The sequence below is a fragment of the Callorhinus ursinus genome, unplaced genomic scaffold (assembly GCF_003265705.2).
Source record: "Callorhinus ursinus isolate GAN/ISIS: 27379988/994484 unplaced genomic scaffold, GSC_fseal_2.0 scaffold17, whole genome shotgun sequence".
NCBI classification, from domain to species: domain Eukaryota; kingdom Metazoa; phylum Chordata; class Mammalia; order Carnivora; family Otariidae; genus Callorhinus; species Callorhinus ursinus.
The window spans coordinates 26,922,779-26,945,157 of record NW_027397079.1 but is presented as its reverse complement, the minus strand read 5'-3'; the positions used below and the strand labels follow the sequence as shown (position 1 = coordinate 26,945,157).

Here is a 22,379-nt window from a genome sequence, read left to right as displayed (position 1 = left end):
CTGGGGCCCAGCTATAGAAATGGAAGTTCCTAGTTGTTCAGTATAATTCAGTGTTGATGACCATTCAATCCTCGCAGAGGTTACGAGCCTAGTTTGGACATGCACGTTAGAAAAAAGGACCCTTCTCTTAAACACTTGCCCTTTGGGTGACCAGCTGTCCCACTTTCTCCTGGACTGTCCTGGTTCTAACACTAAACGTCCTGGATCTCAGGAAACCCCTCTGTCCTGGATAAACCAATATGGTTGGTCCCCCTGTGTCCAATAGATACTAGGTTAGGTCTCCAAGAAACTACAGAGAAATGCTCAGTTGGACTCCCAGCTGTGAGGCAGGGTCTTAACTGGGGCCTGGGTCTAGCCATACTAAACTTCAGAAGTATAAAGCTCAAAACAGGAGGGCCTCACGACTGTGTTGGTTGAGAGCACCAAGGTGTGGAAAACACACTTGCACTTTCTGTTTGCAAGGCTTACATAGAGCAGAATGATAATGAATGCTTCATATTTTCTGTGACATGATAGGGATCTGAGGAATTCCACAATATGGTGCTTTGTGTAAGGCACTCAGAACTCAGATCCTCCAGTCTGTCATGTTTTCTGATGTGAATAATAGCAACAGCTATAAATATCAATGCTTCCCCGGGGCCTGGAGATTTATATGCTGACTGCATTTCAGTCAGAAAATGGCAGAAGGGTTTGATTTCCTATTTCCCCAGAAGAAGAGATTTGGGAGGGAGAAAACAAGGATGTAGGTTTTATAGAGTTGTAGAAATTACAAATGTTGCCAAGGTAGTTAATCAACAACCAAAGCCAACATAAAATCTCATCCTGTGTCTGCGCTTATATCCCTCTAACCCCAGTGGGCGTGAGTAATAATATCGAAATGAAAGAAATTACCTGAAGGAAATTGCCTGAATGGGACTGCTATAACAGGAGGGTAGGGCTTACTTAATTAAGGCACAGTTTAATTATTGCTATAACTTAAGGAAATGAAGTGCCATGCAATAAGATGAGGGTAGGAGAGGTTTGGGTCCTGTCGGATAACAATTAATTTCAAATAGTTTGGGGAAGGGGGAGGCATGATTAAATACAGGAGCAGCTGACAAGTGAATCCTCAGGGAAGTGCATTTCTAACTAAATGGAAAGGAGTCTAAGAGGACTTGGGGGAAAATCATGATAGCTTTGCTGGGGAGAAGAGGGAGGATGGTCTCTGGTTCGGAATAGGAGCCCAAAGGCTGAGCTCTGGGCTCTGCCTCCTCAACGGGATCACGGGTGCTCCTGGCGACAGGCCAGGAAGTGGTGAGCCCACAACAGCAGGGCTGTTCTCAAAGGCCCAGGAGTTGCCTCTGGTCTTGGACTTGCACTGTGGTCCCTGTGGTCACCAGGGAGCCATGGGGCCCTAGTGCAAAATCCAAATGGGGCCTGCCCTCTCCCAGCAAGGATGCTCTCTACCTCCAGTTTTTCCTTTTCTTTCGTTTGTCAGCCGGGAAGGAAAATTCTCATTTCTTACCTACCTCAAAAGAAAACTAGAATATGAAACAACATACAAAACTACCAGGGAGGGAAGAGAGTTATCTCGCTAAGGGATGAAAACGAGAATAAGAATATAAGGTATTGATCTTCCATTTAAGAGAATTGTCCTAAGCAGATGAGAATGAGAAGAAAGAAGGGAAAGATCTTAATTCACTCAGGAATATATATATTCCTAAAATTGAAATATATATATATATTTTTTCAATTTAATTTATTATTTTGAAAGAATTTCACAGCTACGAGAAAGCTCAAGAGCAATTCCCAGAGGATTCTCATATACCCCTCCCCCCAGTTCACCAGTTTGTTAATGTTGTTCCTCATTTGTTCTCTCGCTCTCTCCACACACACACCACACACACGTATCACGGGGATGACATCACCGTGCTTATTACTTCAACGTGTATTTTCTGGAAACACAGGTATTCTTTTATGTAACCATAATGCAGTTACACAACTTGGAAATGTAACAGTGACTACTACTTTATCAGACCCATATTCCAAGATGGTCAGTTGTTCCAATAATGAGCTTTATACAGGTTTTTCCCTCCAATTTAGGAATCACGGTCTAGGATCAGGTGTCATGTTAAATTGTCATGTCTCTTTACTCTCCTTCAATTTGAATTATTTCTCAAGACTTTATCTTTCATTTTCATAACACTGGCATTTTTGTAGAGAAAATGCCAGTTATTTTATTTTATTTTTTATTTTTTAAAAATACATTTTATTTTTTTTAAAGATTTATTTATCTGAGGGGGGCAGGGAGGGGCAGAGGGAGAGAGAATCTTAAGCAGTCTCCACGCCCAGCACAGAACCAGACATGGGGCTCAATCTCACGACCCTGAGATCACGACCTGAGCCAAAATCAAGAGTTGGATGCTTAACCGACTGAACCACCCAGGCGCCCCAAGGCCAGTTATTTTATAGAATGGTTTTCAATATGGGTTGGTCTGACGTTTCTTCACCATTAGATTCAGTTTATGCACCGAAGGCCAGAATACCACAAAACTGAGACTGAGTCATCCTCGGGGATTGTATCCGGAGGCCCACGAGGCCCCTCTGCCCCTCATTACCCATGTCACCAATCCAGTTTCTCCATGGTATAATTATTATTTTTCCTCTTATGACGAATCAGTATTCTGGGGGGAGACACATTAACACCAAATACATATCCCGATCTCATCACATTCCCTTTCTACCCCTCAGATTTCACATCTATTGATGATTCTTGCCTGAAATAATCTTTATTGTGATCGTTGAAAACAGTGGTTTTCAACCCCAAAACTCCCCACACATTTATTGGTTGGCAGGGCTGATGCAGTTAAAAAATCACTATTTTTGAAGAAAGGCACGAACTGTGAAAATTTCTACATGGGGATGTCAGCCACTCTAAGTAAATTATTATCACATATGAAAACTCAGGGATATAAGAGAGGCACCCCGCAGCTCACAAAAACTCCACTGTCACCGTCTGACTCCTCAGAAGAGTTTCTAAAGCACTTACTTCTTTGACTTTGATTTGAAATCACCATCACTCAGTAGAACTTCACTATGGCCCTTGTGGGCATTTGATGGATTATGACATAACCAGTGGGCTGGTGAGGGAGACCATGGAAGCCCCACTGTTGCCAGGCAATGGAGGTCGCGAGGTCAGTAATTTCTCCCACCACGGATCATTAGGTACAAAAGGAATCTATATGCATCATTCCAAGGGATCAGGGGCTTGGTCACAAAGGAGTGAGCTCTTGAAATGTTGGATGTCCAAGGTTTAAAACAAAGGTTCTACAAGCCCTATGACACCCGAGGGCTGTGGATCTTGGCTTTGAATTCATGAGTGGTAGTCATTTCTCCCCTCCACTGTGGGTTTTGAGTGATTGCCTTATCCACTCATTCCTCTCAAGAAATTCTACTTGCTACCTCCACTTCTTTCTCTTATTCTTCGCTCTTATGACCAGTGGTTTCAATGCTGGGCCTAGAATCAGACATATGTGGATTTAAATCCTTCCCTGCCATGTCCTAGCGGTGTACCTGGTGCCCCTGGTTCCTTGACCGCAAAATGGGGATGCTATTGGTAGCGACTTCATATGAAGATGACACAACATATGTAAAGAGCAGTCCAAAGTGTTTGCTATCTTGACCGTGAAGCCTATTAAAGAAGCTGTTTTTATTATTCAAACTCACTATTTTTAAATTTGTCAGTGACACAAGTTGTTAGAGTAAATTTGGAAACATGATGAAAACAACTGGCAATGATCCCATTAGCCAAAACAATCCACTTTGGTCATTGTTGTATTTCTACTCATTCTTTTTTTAAAAATATGTTTTTGAACTCTACTTTCATTCCTTTGCATTTTTGCATTGAACTTGTTAATACTACAAAATAGCTTTGTAATTACTATTTTTAATGACTGTGATAATTTCATTGACAAGATGAAATGTGATTTGCTCATTGGTTGACCTATCAATGAATATTGAGGTGATTTTAAAGTTCTGCTGTTAGTAATATCTCTGCAATGACCAGTATTTTTCAGTCTTCTTTCTCGGTGTTTTGGATAATTCCTTAAGATACACTTTTACAAGTAGAATTACCGAGTCAAAAGATACAGACTTTTCTTGGCTCTTAATATACATTATAAACAGTTTCACTGAAAAGATTATTCCAATTTGCAATGTCACCAGCCACAGATAATTTGGAATTGTTTTTTATGACAGAGGGTTTCTTTCTTTCTTTGGTTCTTTAATGTTTGAAAAAATTTAATAATAAGAGCACTATAGCTTGAAATAGTATATTACATCTAGCCCTCTGATAGCATTTCTCATTTTTCCCTTGGTTACTTGTCTACCTAGTGGCAGAGACTACTGATTGGGCCCTCATATTCATTCCCCTCTTCCTCCTTGGTGACAGAGTTTCTGACTTTTAGCCCGGCATATGGCCGATGAGAATAAAGATGATACTTTCCAGTTTTCTTTGCAGCTGCTTCAGCATCTCTCACAAAGCTGCAGTCAAGGTGACAGTTAGGGCTGGGGGCTCTCCTGAGGCTTGATTGGGGAAGGATCCACATTCAAATTCATGTAGTTTTTGGCAGGATTCAGTTCCCTGTGGACTTGAGGGCCTCCAATCTTTGCCAACTGTTGACCAAAAGCTACCCTTGGTTCCTTGTCCGGTAGACCTCGTTGAATGCCTGCTTCTTCAACAAAACCAGTAAGGGGGCGTGCCACTAGAGAGTATGAAGTTATGATCTTCTATAACAGAAGTCATATCCCATCACCTTTGGCATGTTCTATTTGTTAGAAATAAATGATAAGTTCTGCTCACACTCAGGGAGAAGAATTTATATAAAGGTGTGAATACCAAAAGGTGGGGGTGTTTGGGGACCATTTTAGAGTCTGTCCATCACAGAGTGGGCATAAAAGTGACATGCTCAATTTCAGGAAATTATCCTTAAAAGGAGAGTGTGTGCCTTTCTCCATACTTGCTAAAATACGCATTTGATGGCTGGAGCCTAAGTAGCTATTTTGTACCACAAAGAGGTAACTTCATATTGAGTATGACAGAGCAACATAATAATAGAATTAACCCTGGATTTTTAAATGTGTGTGTGTATGTGTGTGTCTGTGTGTGTGAGAGAGAGAGAAACAGAAAACACTTCACTCTTATTTTGGATTTCCAGTCACTTGGAACCATACCAAATCTTAACTGATAGACTGTTTATTGTGCCAATTTAGTCATTATATATTTTTATAAAATTATTCTGTTAAGATCTTCTCAAGTATTATGTACTTTTACATAGTATAGCTTCTATTTTAAAATCTCTGTGTCAGGTATAAGATTATATTTACTGTTATATTTTTTGTTCATGAAATTTTTCTGAGTTGTATCCATTATACATTTTTTTTCAATGACCCAGCCTGTGGCTTATTTATTCATGTATGTTTATATGAGTGCAGGATATTAGAAAGAGCATACTTCAGGGGATGGGATATAGTGGAAATAGGGTGATGTCTGGAGTCAGACAGACCTGGCCTCAAATTCCTTTCACAACTTAAAAGCTGTGAAGACTGGGACCAGTTCCCCATCTTCTCTTATACTCAGTTTCCTCATCTGTAAAATAAAATAATAAAACCCCATTTGTAACCTTGTAGAGATTAGAGAAAGTTCATAAAAGAACCTGACTTATAGTAGTCACTTATTATGAGAAAGATGTCATTATTTCTGCTCCTAACTTTATTATTTCTTTCCTTGGGACAATTTTTTTTTCTCAAAAATCTTAAGAGCTTCATGTATTTTTTCTTCTTTAATTAAACAATTAGTGTTTATGAATTTATTTCTAAATCCCGCTTGGCCTCATTTCATGCTTCGATATGTATTCATTATTTTCTCAATGATACGTTATTGTATTACCGATTTCCTCCTTTGTCCAATGGTCACTAGAAGATTTTTTTAAAAGTTCCAAATGGCTGGGTTTTGTTGTAGTTGTTGTTGTTGTTATAAACAAATTGCTTTTAGTTTTATTGCATTGTGATTAGGGAATGTGGCCTACCCAATTTCTACTCTTTTGAATTTATTGAGATGGTCTTCATTTCCAACAATATGATTAGTACCTGGGATATGTTCTATGATCTCTCACAAAGACCTACTTTCTGTAGAAGAGAATAGTAGCAGGGGTCCCAGTGAGATGAAAATTCAGGTTCAATAACGCCAGAGCAGGAAGTTAGGCAATACCAGCCACCAGCCGTGTGTGTGGCAAGAAGCCTGTGGGCAGCCTGAAATCTGTCCATAATGGGCTCTAGTCATATGCAGGCACACTTAGAGGATTGAGGTCCATCCAGATTGCTGGGTGGAATTAGTTCAATAAAAGCACTCTACAAGAGAACAGCATCAGGCATGTGGGCTGGATTCGGCATTAGACTCTGACCAGGGAACTGCTCCATAGAGCAAGTGCTACCAGGTGCAGGCGCCCGGGGATGCTGGAGTGCCCTAGAATTTAGATAATGTTCCTCGGAGCTCCTTCTAAGGCTCCATGGTCTGGGAAGCGGAGGTTAAAATATTGTCACCTGAGTCAAAGAAATGCATCTGTTTCCTTTTCTTCTTCTCTCCTCTGCAGAGAGGACATCTAAAGGGAGGCTCAGTACTGCAATAGGGCAGACACGTAACTAACAGAAATCAGTAAAGTTACAGAACAGGTGCATGAACTGTACTCAAGGCAATGCCCCTCCTCTCTCAGAGGAGAGCCCCAAGCACTGGCCATCCACGGAGGAGGCCACGTTGGGATGCTGATGGTCAAGGTGGTCAGGGATGATGTGCACTGAGCACCTACCTTGGAGCAGACAGTGTGGTCGGCACTTTGCATGCATTATCACAGACAGCTGTCTTTATTATCCCATTTTACAGATGAGGGAATGGAGGCTCAAATAAATGAAGTATTTATCTTCTTAAGATAACCAAAGAGCTAAGAACTGAAGACTGCTTCTAGAACCTTACCTTTTATGCTATGATGCTTCCTTCCTAAAGACACACAGACCAGCCATTGCAGGACCACACCAAGGATCCCATCCTTGGAAAGATGATAAATACATACATGTTTGCATATACATTTATGTAAATATATTCAATATTATTTTTAAAGTTATATTACTCAAATACATTGTTAAATTTCAGGGGCACCTGTTTGCTCTCTCATCAGCTGTTGTGGCTTATAAAAATGGTTGCAATATCTCCTTTCACTCTCATGGTTTTGCTCTAGGTTTTTTGTTACTGTTTTTTTTTATCCAAAAGAAATGACAGTTTGCTGTTGCTATGTCTTTAGTTTTTTCTTGTATTTTTTTATAGAATTGTTATTTTACACACTGACTGTATGCTACATGTCAAAAGTACACACATGCATGCACACACATTTGGAGGTTTTTCCACATCGCATCACTCCTGTACTTACATGCTATCACAATTGTGTGGACTCTTGGTCAGGTATGAGAAGATCGTATGCCATCTTGTACTCTAAATACAGAGTAAGCAAGAGAAATAGTATTTCTCCGTATAAGCTCTGCTGTCTTTTAAAATGTGAACCCTTATTCATTGTCTCTAAAATCTGACTCACTGTTCCATAAATATTCATTTTAATGCTTTTTATCATGCTTTTCAGTGGTTCTTGGCTAAATGAGGGACCTTTGGATAATAAGGGGACCTTTGGGTGATTTGGGGTGTTGGGATGTAGCAGGGAAGTTTCAGGTCCTGATGTAATTTCATATTGCCCCATAATATTTGTATTAAAACATATTTACCAACTTCGAACATACAATGGTGGCGAAGCTTCAAATACTTCCTACAATGCTCAGAAGTCAGAATCTATCCAAGTGAGTTATTGAGTGAGTCAAGATGTCCAAAACACCACACCAGGTTCCAAAGAAACAATTGGATGATGATCCACGAAGTCTGCCACTGTTCTTGCATGATTGCCTTCATTCTCCAATAAGCTTTCAGGTTTATTCCATGCTATCAATGGATGAAGATATGGAACAGGGATAGGATCTGGGCTCGGGAGGTGTCATTCTAATCCTAAAGACTCTGCAACCCCTTGTCAAGTAGCTGGTGGGCTGCCTGTAGGAAGGAGCTTCTGTCTTCTAATATCTTCCTTATCCAGAGGGTCCTAAGTACTAACACTCCTGGCCAGTGGAAATACTGAACGCTTCACCAGAGCTGTTGCTGACCTGTCAGCAGGGATGCAAATGCTTCAGGCACATGAATTTTCCTGCCATTTAGAAGTGCTATGTGAATCAAAGTTCTCTTATGTGTCAAGACCAGAGGCCGATGCTCAGATGCAAGATTGCCTTGTCTGACCTGAAAAGGAAGACAGAAAACGCCTATTTTTCTGTAGATGGACCTGACTTCAAAAATTATCTTCCAGGATATCTTGGATTTCCTGTTTAAATGTTCAGAAAAGGTAAGAAGAGATCGCCCCCAGAACAGGCGTGTCGTATTGAGATGTGAATCATCTGCTGTCCACCTGCTCTCATTTTCTCACCATAGACAAGACACAAGTTTCACACCGAGAGGGACTTGAGATGAGAGCCTTTGCTGTGTAGTTCTGGAAGATATTTTTGTATAATTCGTGTTGTGTAAAGATGCCACTTTTGATACATCAAGTAAGGCAAACGTTGATAGGGATCCTTCTAAGGAAGCAGAACTTGCCAGGCTTGTTGAGTTGAGGCCCATTCCCTCATCCCTGAGGGGGCCCCGATCTCTTGGGAGGAGGCAACTGCTCCTACCTTATGACAGACACCTTCGTCACAAGTGAGGTTGACTCAGCATCCTGGGCCCCCGGGGAGGTACACATGGGGAAGCTTGACTACCATTTGCTTTGGCTTTCTCTGCAGCTCCTTTTCTGGCGTGAGAATATTGTTTCTCAGAACACCTAGGTTAAAAACTAGGGGAGTATCTAAAATAAGTGAAGGTGATGAATGGGTTAGTGTATCTTGAGATTCCTCCCTAAATGGGAAAGTAAATGAGAGGCTGGGGGAGCCCAGAGTCTGTCCCTCCGTCCCCAGTGTTTTTTGGACAGCTTCCAGGTTTGGCAAGTCTTACTGGTCTAGGAGAGCTGGGAGGAGGCTAGGACTTCTGCATGTCTTGACCAATGCTGGACTTTTCTTCCTAGTGAATTTACGAGCACATGTCTGATGAAAATCAGTGCTCGATGTCCAACTCGTCAAAGGACTGCTGACGCTACTCAGATTCATCACCATTTCTTCAGCTAAATCCCACCTGGTGGATGGGGGTGAAATGCTTTTGCTGTCATCTTCCTCCCCCTCCTCCTCCTCTTCTTTTTGCTGTTTTTCAGTCTCAGCAATCAAGAGAGAGAAAAGGGATCAAATTCCGTTGCAACATCTGTTTTTTTTCAGAAGGTTTTGCTGAAAAGCTGCCAGTCAGATGTAGCAAAATCCCACGTACGGAATTATCGAACCTAGAGAATAAAATTCCTTTAGCATTTTGTTCACATCTTCTTCCCTTTCCTGGAATGCCTTCTGTAGTTTGCCAGGTAAACTCAGGCTCGGAGGGGCCACAGCCTGTCAACTCCAGCAAGCCTTCAAGGAAACTTCCTTTCCTTTACTCGGCTCCTGTCTGCTCCTGCTTAGCCCCTGCATTAGGAGGCCTCTTTTCCTCCATGTTTTAGCATGTTTTGTACATACCGTTATTATAGTCCTTATCACAGCGTATCATGGTTAATTGAAAATGAGTCCTGTCGTCTCACTTTCCAGATTCTGAACTTCTGTGACTGTCTTGTTCTTCACTTTATCACCACGAGCTGGCTCTGACGCTAGCATACTGAGCATTTGCTCACAGATGTTTGTTGAGTGGCTATCTGACTACGTGGCCCAGGGGTTTTCCTCCCTGATCCTGAATGGAGATTGTTGAGCCCGAGACCCAGGGTTGCCGGTGTCTATTTGCATGAATGAATGGTACAACTTTAGAGAAGGAGATTTTCTGAGCATGCTCCAGATCGGAGGCAGGCACAGAAGGCAGGGAGGAGAGAAAGGTGCCTGTTCCCCTAGTTCTAGGCTTGGTCACTGTTCAGAGAGGAGCTGCAGGTTGAAAAGGAAAGAGCTGTTCCCTGAGGACACTGTAAGATCCTGGGCACGGGTGTGCCAGCCTGGGACCTAGAGGGCATTGTGCAGCACAGGCCTGGGGTGGCGGGGAGGGGTGTCACCCTCTTCTACACTAAGAGCACAGAGATGACTACAGGGAACATCATGCCATTTGTCCCCCTGAGGTGCAGCCTCCCAGAGACAGTGCTCTTAGAAGAAGTAATCTCACAGATCGGATGGGTACCTCAAAAGCAGGGGTGTGGCAGAGACCAGGCTCTCTTGAAAATGACTGGGGGGCAGCAAACACTAAAAAAGAGGTTGGAGGAGAGGACTCTGAGTACAGGGGAGATCCCTTCCCAGGGCTCCCAGGACAGACTGGGGACTTGGGGACAGAGGCTAAGGGCCTGCCTGCCTGCAGGTGGGGCTGCCCAGGTGGTACCATTGGGTTGAATGATAACATGGAACCTAATTTGTATTGTCTGATAGGCTTAGGAAAGCTTGGGTTATAAAGATATAATAACTAAATAGTTTTGAATAGAGGACATGTATAAAATGTGAAAAATCACACGCTGGCCAGGGTGAGGATGTGATTAGGTGCTTTTGTAGCCATGTCAAAGCATGGATTGGATAGCTCGGGGTGGGGGCAAACTTCCCATTTCCTGTGTTTGTCAGCATGGAATCGATCATCTGAGTGGGCATTGGACATGGAGTGTTCACCTCGAAAGATTGAAGTCCCGGAGAAAAAGTGTGTTTGAGAGGAGGTAGGGAAGGAAGTCTTGGCAGTCCCACTGCCAGATACTTCAACAGGGAATTTACCCTGGTGATTCAACCACAGCCCCTGGTCTGGCCTTTAGCGTTTCAGGTTCAGAAAGCTGAGAAAATTGGTTCTGTCGGCACACCGAGATAAGATCAGTTTATCGGGCCCTCAGTCATCCTAACCAAGTTCACGAGAGACAGATGTGCAAATCAAAACGCCATTTTATTAATTTACAGTGACAAGTAAAATCGGCCAGGAGATCAGACACACATTCCGTCTCAAGCACATCCTCTCCCCGTGGTGAAATCTTCGTGGGAAGTCAGATTATCATCAGAAGACAGCCAGGCGAGGCTGGGGTCGCAGCAGGAAGAGGCAGCAGGCTGCCTGCTTGGAATGTAAAATGAAGCCCAATGCTTCACTCTGCACTGAAGGGATGTCTCTAGAGGGGACCTGACAGATATCGATCTCGGGACAGGTCACCTGCTTTGGGCGTGCACAAGAGCTGGGCATGAACAATTCCTTCTTCCTATTGGACCCTGCGTGTCCCATACTGGCCACACTCTGGTTTGACCCGCTTTCTCCAGCCACGTCTCTTCCACGGACTGGGTTACAACCCTGTTCTTTCTCTTCTTGGCCTTTGCTTGTACCCCTGCTGACCCAGGGGGTCCGCAAAATGGACCATTGTCCCAGGGTGACCCTGACCTAGGGTCCGCAGTGCCTGTCAAGTTCTGCCGAGGGGAGGAAGCCTCAGATAGTCAGGCGTGGTCAGTGTGGAAGCCAAACCACCCCTCCGGGCTTTGCCCGTCAACCTTCAGGCCAGATCCGGTGGGGCACAGGATGCTAATGAATTGTTAATGAAGGGTGATCAATGCCTTTATCCGGGGAACAGGGGCTGCCTCTCCTGGGCAAACCTTCTGCTGCCTTCATTGAACCCTGAGGAAGCTGCTGGTGGGAGCAGTAGATGAGAGTCAGCTGCAGTCCTAGAATCAGAGGCTCGTTCTCTCCATTGGCAGGTCCGAAATGCTCAGGATGTTAGCTGACACACCTTTGTGAAAGGAAAGGACTAGCCTACAGGTAACAGCTCTGATTCGGTTTGTGGAGTAAGAGACCTTAACTGCATTCGCTGCCCTGGGTGCTGCCCTTGGGTCCAGCCCCCCATTGTCCCTTAAAAAAAAGGGGGGGACCTCTCTCGCAAACAGAATGACCCATGGGACTCTTCCCTTTACTTAAATCCCATTAAATAGGTAACAGTTACTGAGAACTTGTCCCGTGCCAGACTCTGTTCTAAGCCCTTTACCTGTTAATTCATTTCATCTTTACAACAATCCTTTGGGGTCGGGGACAATTATTATCTTTCATGTCACAGAGGAGGAAATGAGACACAGGGAATGTAAGTAACTTGCCCAAGGTCACTAGCTAGTAAGTGGCAGACTCAGAATCCAAACTGGTCAGTCTGATTCCCAGCTTGCCCGTTCACCTGCAGTGTCAACCAGAGCAAAAAGGTTTCTCTAAATGTCGTCAACCCTCCCAATAGAATTGTTCACATCGCAGCCGATATACTAGCTCTTACTATCTGAGTTTCTAGGAATCTGCTTAAAACTTGAAGTATCTTGGGGCACCTGGATGGCTCAGTCGTTAAGCATCTGCCTTCAGCTCAGGTCATGATCCCATGGTCCTGGGATCGAGCCCTGCATCGGGCTCCTTGCTCAGCGGGAAGCCTGCTTCTCCCTCTCCCATTCCCCCTGCTTGTGTTCCTTCTCTCGCTGTGTCTCTCTCTGTCAAATAAATAAATAAAATCTTAAAAAAAAAAACCTTGAAGTATCTTAACGACCGATATTTAATTCTACTAGTCATACATCCCGGCAGAAGTCACTTATCTCTGTGGCATTCAGTTCATTTAAGATGAGAAGGGGTAGGCTTCAGAATCTCTCTGTTCCCTTCCAATGCTGACTTTTTGAGTTTACCACCATTACTACCACCACTACTTTGTATTTGTAAGGATTTTAACAATCTATCTAAATTATTTTATTTTTCCATTAAATGACCATTGAGTCACCTTTGTATCGTTTACCTTTGTATTTCCAGAAATAGCTATGACAGGGTTGGGCACAGTAGGTACTGTTTATACATTTACTAACTTGAACTGATTTTCTTTTTTTTTTTTTAAGATTTTATTTATTTATTTGTCAGAGAGAGAGAGAGAGAGAGCACACAGCAGGGGGAGTAGCAGAGGGAGAGGGAGAAGCAGACTCCCCGCTGAGCAGGGAGCCTGACATGAAGCTCAATCCCAGGACACTGGGATCATGACCTGAGCTGAAGGCAGATGCTCAACCAACTGAGCCACCCAGGCGCCCCTTGAACTGATTTTCATAATCGTCCTGAAAGATGGGCAGGCAACATTATCATCTTTACTTTATAGAAACTGAAGTTTAGAGAGCTTTAATAAATGACCCCAAATCACAGAGTTCACCCTGTGCCCTTCCTTGTTTCCGTCCATCCTGCAATGGTGTTGTAAATGCACCTGTCCTCTTAGGGGAGCAGATTCTCAAGCAATAAACAACAGTCTAGGGGGCATTTCCTAGGCCGCTGTCTGCCTGAGAAATAAGAAGATTGTGCTTGGCATAACGTAACTTTTCTAGCTACTCATTTAAGAAAACAAATTGTCCTGAGGCGGGTTTTGTAGAGCAATGGATCCAGTGAATACTGTAGGCACATGTCATTTTGAAATTGAGTAATTGGTAGCAAAAGATGAATACTTGAATGCATTTTGCTGACTGAATTAGAAATCCTCGTGTGGAACAATGACTCACACAAAATCACCCAGGAATTTAAAGCTTGAGTGACTCAGACTTCAACATTGTAGAGTATGATCGCTCCTCGTTATGGGCAAAGTAGTCCCGATTTCTGCAAACCACAAATCTAATGGAGATGAAAACAGCTTGTCAAGAGTTGGATTCACACTTTGATTAATTAGGGTTTTATATGTGATCATTAATGACTTTTGCCACCAAAGGTTTTCCAGAGAGTTACTCTTTGAGCACGAAGGAAAAAGAGTGCTAATGATCTGAAGATCAGGCCCAAGTTTTATTCCCTGAGGCTCTGTTCTCTGGGAGCTGTTCGGTTCCTCCAAGGTTCAAAATCTCCAGACTTCAAAAAGAAATGTTGGCCTCAGATGGGATGATCCACTGCAAAAATAGAGTCCCATAAATACACCAATTCTAATTATCGATGTGGCAAATCTTCCTTGGAGAAGCTTGAGTGTAGTCGGGACTGGGAAATGAATGGCAAGGGGAAGGGGTTGAAGAGACGAGGAAGTCAGAGTCGCTCTGGCTGGAAAGCAAATGTGCAGCTTGAACTCCCATGGCCCATCCATTTGGATGCCCAAATGAGGAGCCTCGACATAATGTCTGGCTCTGGGAGCATGCGTGCTTGCCTTTCTTCCTCGTGAAATAGCTAGGCTCCTCTGCAGCTCCTGTTCTTTTTCAGCAATGCCGTGGAGGAACAAGAAACAAATATAAAGACATAATTATGATAGAATATTGTTCATCCACTCACCCGCAGAAGTTGTCATACTCATCCAATGGATCAGGAGCAACTGGAGGGCAGGGGTATTTTGTTTTACACCTCAAGCTCTTTTTCTCTCCTCCCCCCTGTCCTCCTCACGATCTACAGACAGGCTCACATTGTTTCTTCAGGGAACCTCCAGTGGGGTCCAAATAATTTTTTTAATTAGAAAATAGTCTGTTTTCCATAAATAACAGAAAGTTTAAGTTCAGAGGACCAAGATCTGCCGAGGGGCAATATGTCTAGCTAGGTATTGTATGGCTTTTGTTGCTGTTGCAAATGGGTTTTTCCCCCCACATTGTATCTTTTAATTAGTTCTTTCTTTTTTTTTTTTTTAAAGATTTTATTTATTTATTTGAGAGAGAGAGAATGAGAGATAGAGAGCACGAGACGGAAGAGGGTCAGAGGTAGAAGCAGACTCCCTGCTGAGCAGGGAGCCCGATGCGGGACTCGATCCCGGGACTCCAGGATCATGACCTGAGCCGAAGGCAGTCGCCTAACCAACTGAGCCACCCAGGCGCCCTTAATTAGTTATTTCTGATGGGTAGGAAACAATGCATGTTTAGGTTTTGCTGCAAAAATGCTGCATAATAAAGCACCTCAAACACCCTGAATTACAACATTCATGTTTTCTCGTGGTCTGTGGGTCACATGGGGGTGGCTCACATCGGCTGGACTTGGCCCTTCTTTGAGCTGAGGGCCCATCTGCCTGGGGCAACTTTGGTATTCATCCTTGGGCCTGGGGTGAAAGGCAGCAGTGATCTGGGGGAGGAGTTCTTTCCCTGGTGATGGCAGAAGTACTAGGAGCCCAGCAGAAAAATCACATGCTTTCTAAGGCCTGTGGTAGGTTGAATTATGTGCCCCCCCAAAGATGTGTTGAAACCCTCATGCTCCCCCTCTCCTATCTGTGAATGTGGCCTTATTTGGAAATAAGGTCTTTGCAGATGTCATCAAGTTAAGATGAGGTTATGCTGGTTTGAGATGGATCCTAGTCCAATGACTGGTGTCCTAAAGACAAGAGAAATCTGGACACAGACACACAGGGAGAAGACCATAGGATGATGGAGACGGGAACTGGAGTTAACTCCAAGGATTCCTGGCAACCGCCAAAAGCTAGCGGAGAGATGTGGGGCACATTCTCCCTTTGAGCTGGCAAGAAGGAACTAATCAATCCTGTGCTTACCTCGATTTTGGACTTCTGGCCTGCAAAACTCTTGAGAGAATAAATTTCTGTTGCTGTGAGCCACCAAGTTTGTAGGAATTCACTCTGACAGCCCCAGGAGATGAATACAAGGCCCCAGCCTGTCATTTCCATCCACATTTTATTGGCCAAAGCACGTCATAGGGCCAAGCCAAAAGTCAAGGGGCAGAAAGAAGATGCTGAAGCATTCTGAGGCCATGACAGGGGTGTGGATATAGGGAAAGGAGGGAGTTTTGGGGTAACTATGTAATCTAGCACCCATAAGATTCAGAAACCCTTGTATTCGGAAGTATCTTGAGGCAAGGCGGTAGCGTCTAATGATTATCAGTGTGGGTCTTGTATGAAGAAGGTTTTGGGCTTGCATCCTCATTCTGGCATTTCCTACTGGTATGATCTCAGGCAAATTACTTAACCTCCAAGCATCATTTCCTTTATTTGTAAAATGAGAAAATTAATAGTGCCTGTCTCACAGGACTCTTGTTAAGGTTACGTGAACTGATGTTGGTGAAGTGTTTCAGCTGACATATAGTAGGGGCTGATCAGCGTTACCTCTTACATTATTATCGCTGTAATACAGCTTACAAACAGAGGCAGTATTTTTTTTAGAGACTTTAAAAGTGAGGTGAAGATGGGCTTTGCAAAGGTTGTGAGGTTTAAAGTTTGATTTATGAAGCAGAGTTTAAGATATGTTAATGACCCTTTGGGTAGGCATGGGTTGTATTTCACCAGGAAAGAGAAGAGCCTATTTTCCTGGAGAACAGCCAGTTCGTTTGAGATGACATTAAACTGAGCATAAAGGTGGGGGTGAGATAAAATTCCCAACTACAGAGCAATAAGGGGCTTTGTCAGGGAATTCACACGGGACAACGCTGAAGGAGGGGGGCGGGGCGACACAAAATACTACGTGGGGCATTTGACATCTACAGGTTGCAGAGCCTTGGAACAAAGTGGACATAACATAAAGATATAATCTCAGGGGTATGGGACGCCTGGGTGGCTCAGTTGGTTAAGCGACTGCCTTCGGCTCAGGTCATGATCCTGGAGTCCCGGGATCGAGTCCCACATCGGGCTCCCTGCTCAGCAGGGAGTCTGCTTCTCCCTCTGACCCTCTTCCCTCTCGTGCTCTCTATCTCTCATTCTCTCTCTCAAATAAATAAATAAAATCTTAAAAAAAAATAATAATCTCAGGGGTCGATTGCCTCAACCGGAACTCAGAATCTTAGTGGGGGAGGGGCAGACATGCCTTTTTCAAAGGGAACCAGCTTATGTGGAAGACGTATGGGGTGACCCTATGTGTCAGGAATATTTACCTACTGGGCTTGCCACACCCCCAGGGAAGCTGGTGGAGAACCTGTGGGAAGAGGTCAAAGAAGAGAGACACAGACGGCATTCTTATTGAGTTTTATTTACATCATATGATTAGATGAACAAAGGGTATTCGGTTGTCTTTAGCAAAGGTCAGCTAGGATAAAGGGAATAGTGGGAACATGTGAAGAAATGGAAAGCACTTTAACTTCCGGAACATTGGAGGTTCCTCATTAAGCTGAAAGCAGCAGGAACAACCAACTTCTGACCTTCCTTAGAAAAGATGAAGCAAACAAGGGAACTGTTATTAGAATTTTATTTTTGCAGACAATGAAGCATTTGTTGGGGGAAGCATATTATATTGATAAACGATAGCTAAATCTTATTGAGGACTTATGATGGGTCAGCCACTTACCTAAATCATTACATGCTTTATCACATTTAGTCCTTGCAACGACTTTATGAGGTTAGTACCTTTAATCTTCATTTTACAGGTGAGGAAAAGAGGCTAAGCCAATTGCTGAAGGTCACAGAGGAGGTGGCAGAACTGATTTCAGAGAGCATGCTCTTCCCCCTTGAGTCATGCTGCACTCACTGCCTAGAGAGTGGGTCAGTCACTGCTATCTTATGAGCATGGGAGACTTTTGGAAGAAGGTGACACCCAGGGGTCTAGTGGATGGTGACAGGAACCAGCCATCTGGTGCCAAGGGACCAGGAAACCTGAGCTCAAGTGGCCTATGATGTAGGATTAGGAAATGCGCCAAAGTGTGCATTAGCAAATCCATGCTTTCACCCACTGAACGCCTTTGTTTAAGGAATGACAACTGTCCTCTTGTTATGTGTACTGAAGTCATCATTTCCTGAGCCTATCATGCAATTTTGTACTTTTGGACCTTTGAAAAGCTGTTCCACTGCTTGGAATATCATTTCGCCTCTCCTCTACCTGGCAAACTTCTATTCTTCTTCCAAGGCTCAGCTCAAGTGGCATCCCCTCTTCTAAGGTTTCCTCTGTCTCCTTGACTAGCTGTGAGCCCTTGGGGACAGAAACAGTGTCTTCCTCACCGTATCTGCACTCTCTATCACTAGCAGAAAGCTTGGCATAGTTACATATCAGTGCACATTGGGTGGATATACACATCAACATAAGTCCATATGTTAGTCACCATAAAATGATCAAAATGATGTAAGTGGCACACAGGGCTATTTGTCTAGTATCTTGAAGACATGCTATTGCCTATTCTAATTGGAAGGCAAAAGTTAAAGAAGCATGCAACCTATTTTCTTTTGAAAGAAAATGTGTCTTGCTGTTTTATGCAAGCAGGTAAAATACACTCATAAAACAATCTGTTCTGAACGTGGCAAATGTTTCAGGAAAATTTCAATGGAATAAGCTCTTTGTGATTTCATTACTTAACCCTCTATAAAAATGACTGGAAAGACAAAAGATGTACATGAGGGAAATGGTTCCAAATATTATAGAAGGAAGCAGAATAGCTGAACAGAAATTTGTCATTAAGAAAGATTTATGCAAATCTCAAGAGTGCCTTAAAAGTTAATCTTAAAAAAGAAATCCCTCTAGTCTGAGCAGATTATGCTTAAGAAAATCCTTTTGAGTAAATCCATGGAAAAAAAATATTTCATAATTTAAAGGAAAATAGTATACACTTAGAATAGCAATTTAGGATTAATTGTTTTAGGTAAAGTCACACCAAAAATATTTCTCATTGATATATCCTGCTTACCTGTTTTCTAGGTTATTTGTGAGAGTTCTTATTTCAGCTAAAATGTGTTAGTTACAATGAGTCAGCCAAGTTCATTTTTCAAGCAAGATAATATATTAGAAAAGAGAACTGTTCTCTTTGGAGATGAGCCAATGAAATGTTGGATTGTCAGAGTTCATGGAATAGGAAATGATGGGGTCCAAATATATATTTGCTCAGGTTGGGATAGAACAAAAGCAGTTACAATAAATAAATCTCATTACTGGTTGATTCATACCCTTGCTCTAATCAACTAAGAAGAAAATGAGCCACTAACATGGAGAAATGTGAATTTTAAGCATTTATGTATCTCATGGTCTCTGCACAAGGTTTGGAAGGAGTGAACATTAATTTTTGAGTCCACACCAGACATATGTGCCAAACATGGCCTCCTCAGGGCCTGGGCAGCTCTGTGCTGTCATCTCTTCTCTTTGTAAGGTATTTGTATGGAGACCTTAGAGACTAAAATGGTCTAGATGTAGACATTTTAGAATTGGAAGGATCTTTAAAGATTATTACAAAAGCTACTATTTACTGAGTGCTTCCTCTGTTCCCGTCACTGTGGAAAGCACTCCACATGCATTATCTCATTCAATTCTCAGAGCAACCCTACAAAGTCAGTATGATTAGCTCCAGGCTTACAGATAAGGAACCTAAGGCTTAGAGAAGTAAATGCTCCAGGTCTTATAGCTGGTAAGTGGTAGACCTGGAATTAGGAGGCAGGTCAGATCCTGGGGTCTCCCTTGGACATGAACACTGTAATTATTAGATGCTACTACACATTTAAATTTCTCTTACAAAAATCCTACTAGGTGAGCCAGTCCATATTTGAGTACTCTCATGATACTATGAGCTCTGTAAGGTCACAGATGGTGGTATGTATTTTTTCTTACAATTGCACACACTATCTATAGCAATACAGCCTTGCCTGCCAGTCATATTTGTTGAAAGAACAAATCCCCTTACTTGCATATCAAATTTTCATGTGTTTAGAAGTTGAGAGAATCTATATGATTATATCATTCTTCCGCCCCTTTGAAAACCATAGCTTTTAACAGATGGGAAAACATAAGTCTAAAAGGAATGAATGAGTTGACCAATATCCTACAGCAGTGGAATATTACCTCAGGTCACCTCTCTTCCAGCTCTACTCATGGGGCCAAAAGACATCTCTTTACTCTGTCTCTGATCTTCTGCAGCTTCTCCCTCGGTCTCTCTGTCTCTCCCTGGCTTTACCCATCTCTGTATCCCAGAATCCAGAAGACTCTTGAAAACATTGATTGATTAGATGGATGAATCACAAAAATATGTCATTTTTATCCAAAACACCGTTATCCTCTTTTTAGATCTGAGACCACTCTCTGCGTTATAAATTTCTGTAAGCCACACTTTCATGACACGATGGGAAAGCTACAGAAAAGAATAGTCACCTTAAACTCTTAAGTCTGGTGTCGTTTTTATGTTTTAATCCCTGAGAAATGGGATCTGTTGTAGCTCATTTTCTTCCTTTCCTATTGATTCATATAGGTGAGGGTACTGTTCAGGACTCTGCCCTTACATCAGTCTTCTAGAGAACCCCTAAAACATTCAGGGGCAATGCACACATGGAGTGAGAATGTGTAGAATTCCATCTTTCCTGAGAACAGCTGACAGTCTTAGACACAGAGCTCCTTGTGTTCTGCGGCAAAATGAAAGGATTTCCCCCTGGCAAATCCCAAGGCCTCCATTCTGTTAAAAAAAAAAAAAAATAGAGGCCATGTTCAATAGCAGGTGCAGAATCGCTGATGGAATTCCAGCTCTAAGGGCCATATTGCAGGGTTTTCATGCCTGTAAATGTGCTGCTTTACTCTTTAGGAAGATTTCAAGGCTAAATTTGGGAAACACGAGAAGGCAAACACCCCATGCCCAACTAAATGGGCTAATTTGTGGGCTCTCTTGGCATAGTCCCCTCCTTCTTTTGGCCATGAGGTGGTTAAAGCACCTCGAATGAGTCCTGCCATGCCACTTATCCAAAAGTATGATTGCAGGCAGCACCAGACATCTGCTGTGAGGCAACAATCCAACGTTAGCTATAGGGATGGAGAAAGCGTCTCAACATGACACAAATTCAAGACAGTCTTAGAGCCACCTTACCTCACAGGAATCACCAGGAAGAGACATTTCAGAGTTCCATGCCCGTCAGCATCTTCCCACCCTACCTGATTACAGAGACAACTGTGCTGGCAGGCTGCACACGTGGGAATGTCTCAGATGTTCCATTCTCTCATGTGCAGAGCTTCCAAAGATGAGAAGCATGGAGTCTGCTCTTCGTCCCCAATCCTTTTAGGTTGCACCAAAAAAGGAAAAAAAAAGAAAAGCAAAAAGAAAGATAACTACTCCTCCCACCCTGGAAGGGTAGCAGAAGGAACAGAAGGCAGGAAGAGCTAAAAGCTTGTGTCACCCAGAGCTATGGGAGAAAGTGATGAAGGTGAAGAAGGGCGAGGTGAGGTACTTAAATTGTCCCATTCACACAGTGTGGGCTCTAATTCCTTTATTTATTAGTTCTCTCAGCCCTCGTTATGTTTGGGCTTCATTTGGCTTGGAAGAGGTAGTGTCCCTGCTCTGCACAATTTTTCCAGGTAATTCTGATTCTGAAGAAGATTTTCTAGGTCATGGGCATAATGGGCCATTTTTCTTCACAATCCAGAAAGCTCCACTATGTTCTCTAGTCAACGTGCCAGGAGGAGGTGGACGTATAGTTACCAAAGTCGGGGGACTGGGGACCCATTATTGCTCAACACTTAACAGTTTAAAGGGGCTTTTCCACTTTATGATTTTTTTCTCCTGGAGGCCCTGTGAGAGAGGTGCCACATGAAGTCTGCTTGTTTTATGGAAGAGGGAAGAGAGCGACTTTGCTGGGGCCTCATGAGGGGCTCATGAGGGGCAGAGGGGGCCTGAAGGCATGTTTCCCTACCCAGCCGTCCTGTTCAGCCTGCTCTCCAGGCTTGTTTCCCTAACAAGTTCCCTTTGCTTCCTGCTAGGCTGGTATGAAGGTGTGCTGGAGGGTAGGACTGCAAAGGAAAGGCAAGACCATGCAACTGCAAGAGACCATGGGTCAAGAGTTGGCTCCTTTCATATGTGTGCTCCCCACAACCAGCAGCCTGGGAGCTGCCCCTCTGCTCCCCTCTGCCAGGCTCACTTTGGGACTTTGGGAGCTAGGTGCAGCTCAGCCCTCAAGTGAATACTCTTTACTTTTGGTCATGTTTATCACTTTACTAAGCCCACATCTTCACCAACATTGCCCGCTGAGTCTCTGAGATATATGGTGAATCCTTCTTTCTCTAAATAAAAATTCTATTTTTATTCAATTATTATGCTCATTGGTTTTTAAAATAACCATAGATCACTAAGAAGATCACCTTGGGTGGGGGGGATCAGTTTCTGGTCCCACCCCCTCTCTCTCTAGTTTTCTTTTTTAGAAACGAGCCCTTTTATCTCTTGTAGGGAAGTCATCTGATATTTATCCCCATGTTTTCTGTATGCTATGCATTTTCTGCTATTTCTTAGTGCATGGCATCTATGACTCTGTTAAGGTGGGTACGGATTTATTCTCCTACATCTCCCCTGTTTACCCTCCCCCTTTCTCCAATACAGTTCTATTACAATTTTTTAACATTACTATGAATGTAATACATAAATAAAGCTTACCAAT

At 43.1% G+C, this 22,379-nt stretch overlaps 1 long non-coding RNA gene and 1 pseudogene across 1 annotated transcript in view; both read right to left on the bottom strand.

The window, feature by feature from the left end:
- Positions 1 to 3,145, bottom strand: part of LOC141374394 (uncharacterized) — a 49,370-nt gene extending 46,225 nt beyond the window's left edge. Inside the window, exon 1 of the long non-coding RNA XR_012381223.1 lies at positions 3,029 to 3,145. This is a non-coding gene — a long non-coding RNA (uncharacterized lncRNA). The remainder of the gene's footprint in view (positions 1 to 3,028) is intronic.
- Positions 3,146 to 7,463: 4,318 nt separating this feature from the next.
- Positions 7,464 to 12,017, bottom strand: LOC112834563 (C-myc promoter-binding protein pseudogene; annotated as a pseudogene).
- Between the last annotated feature and the right edge of the window lie 10,362 nt (positions 12,018 to 22,379).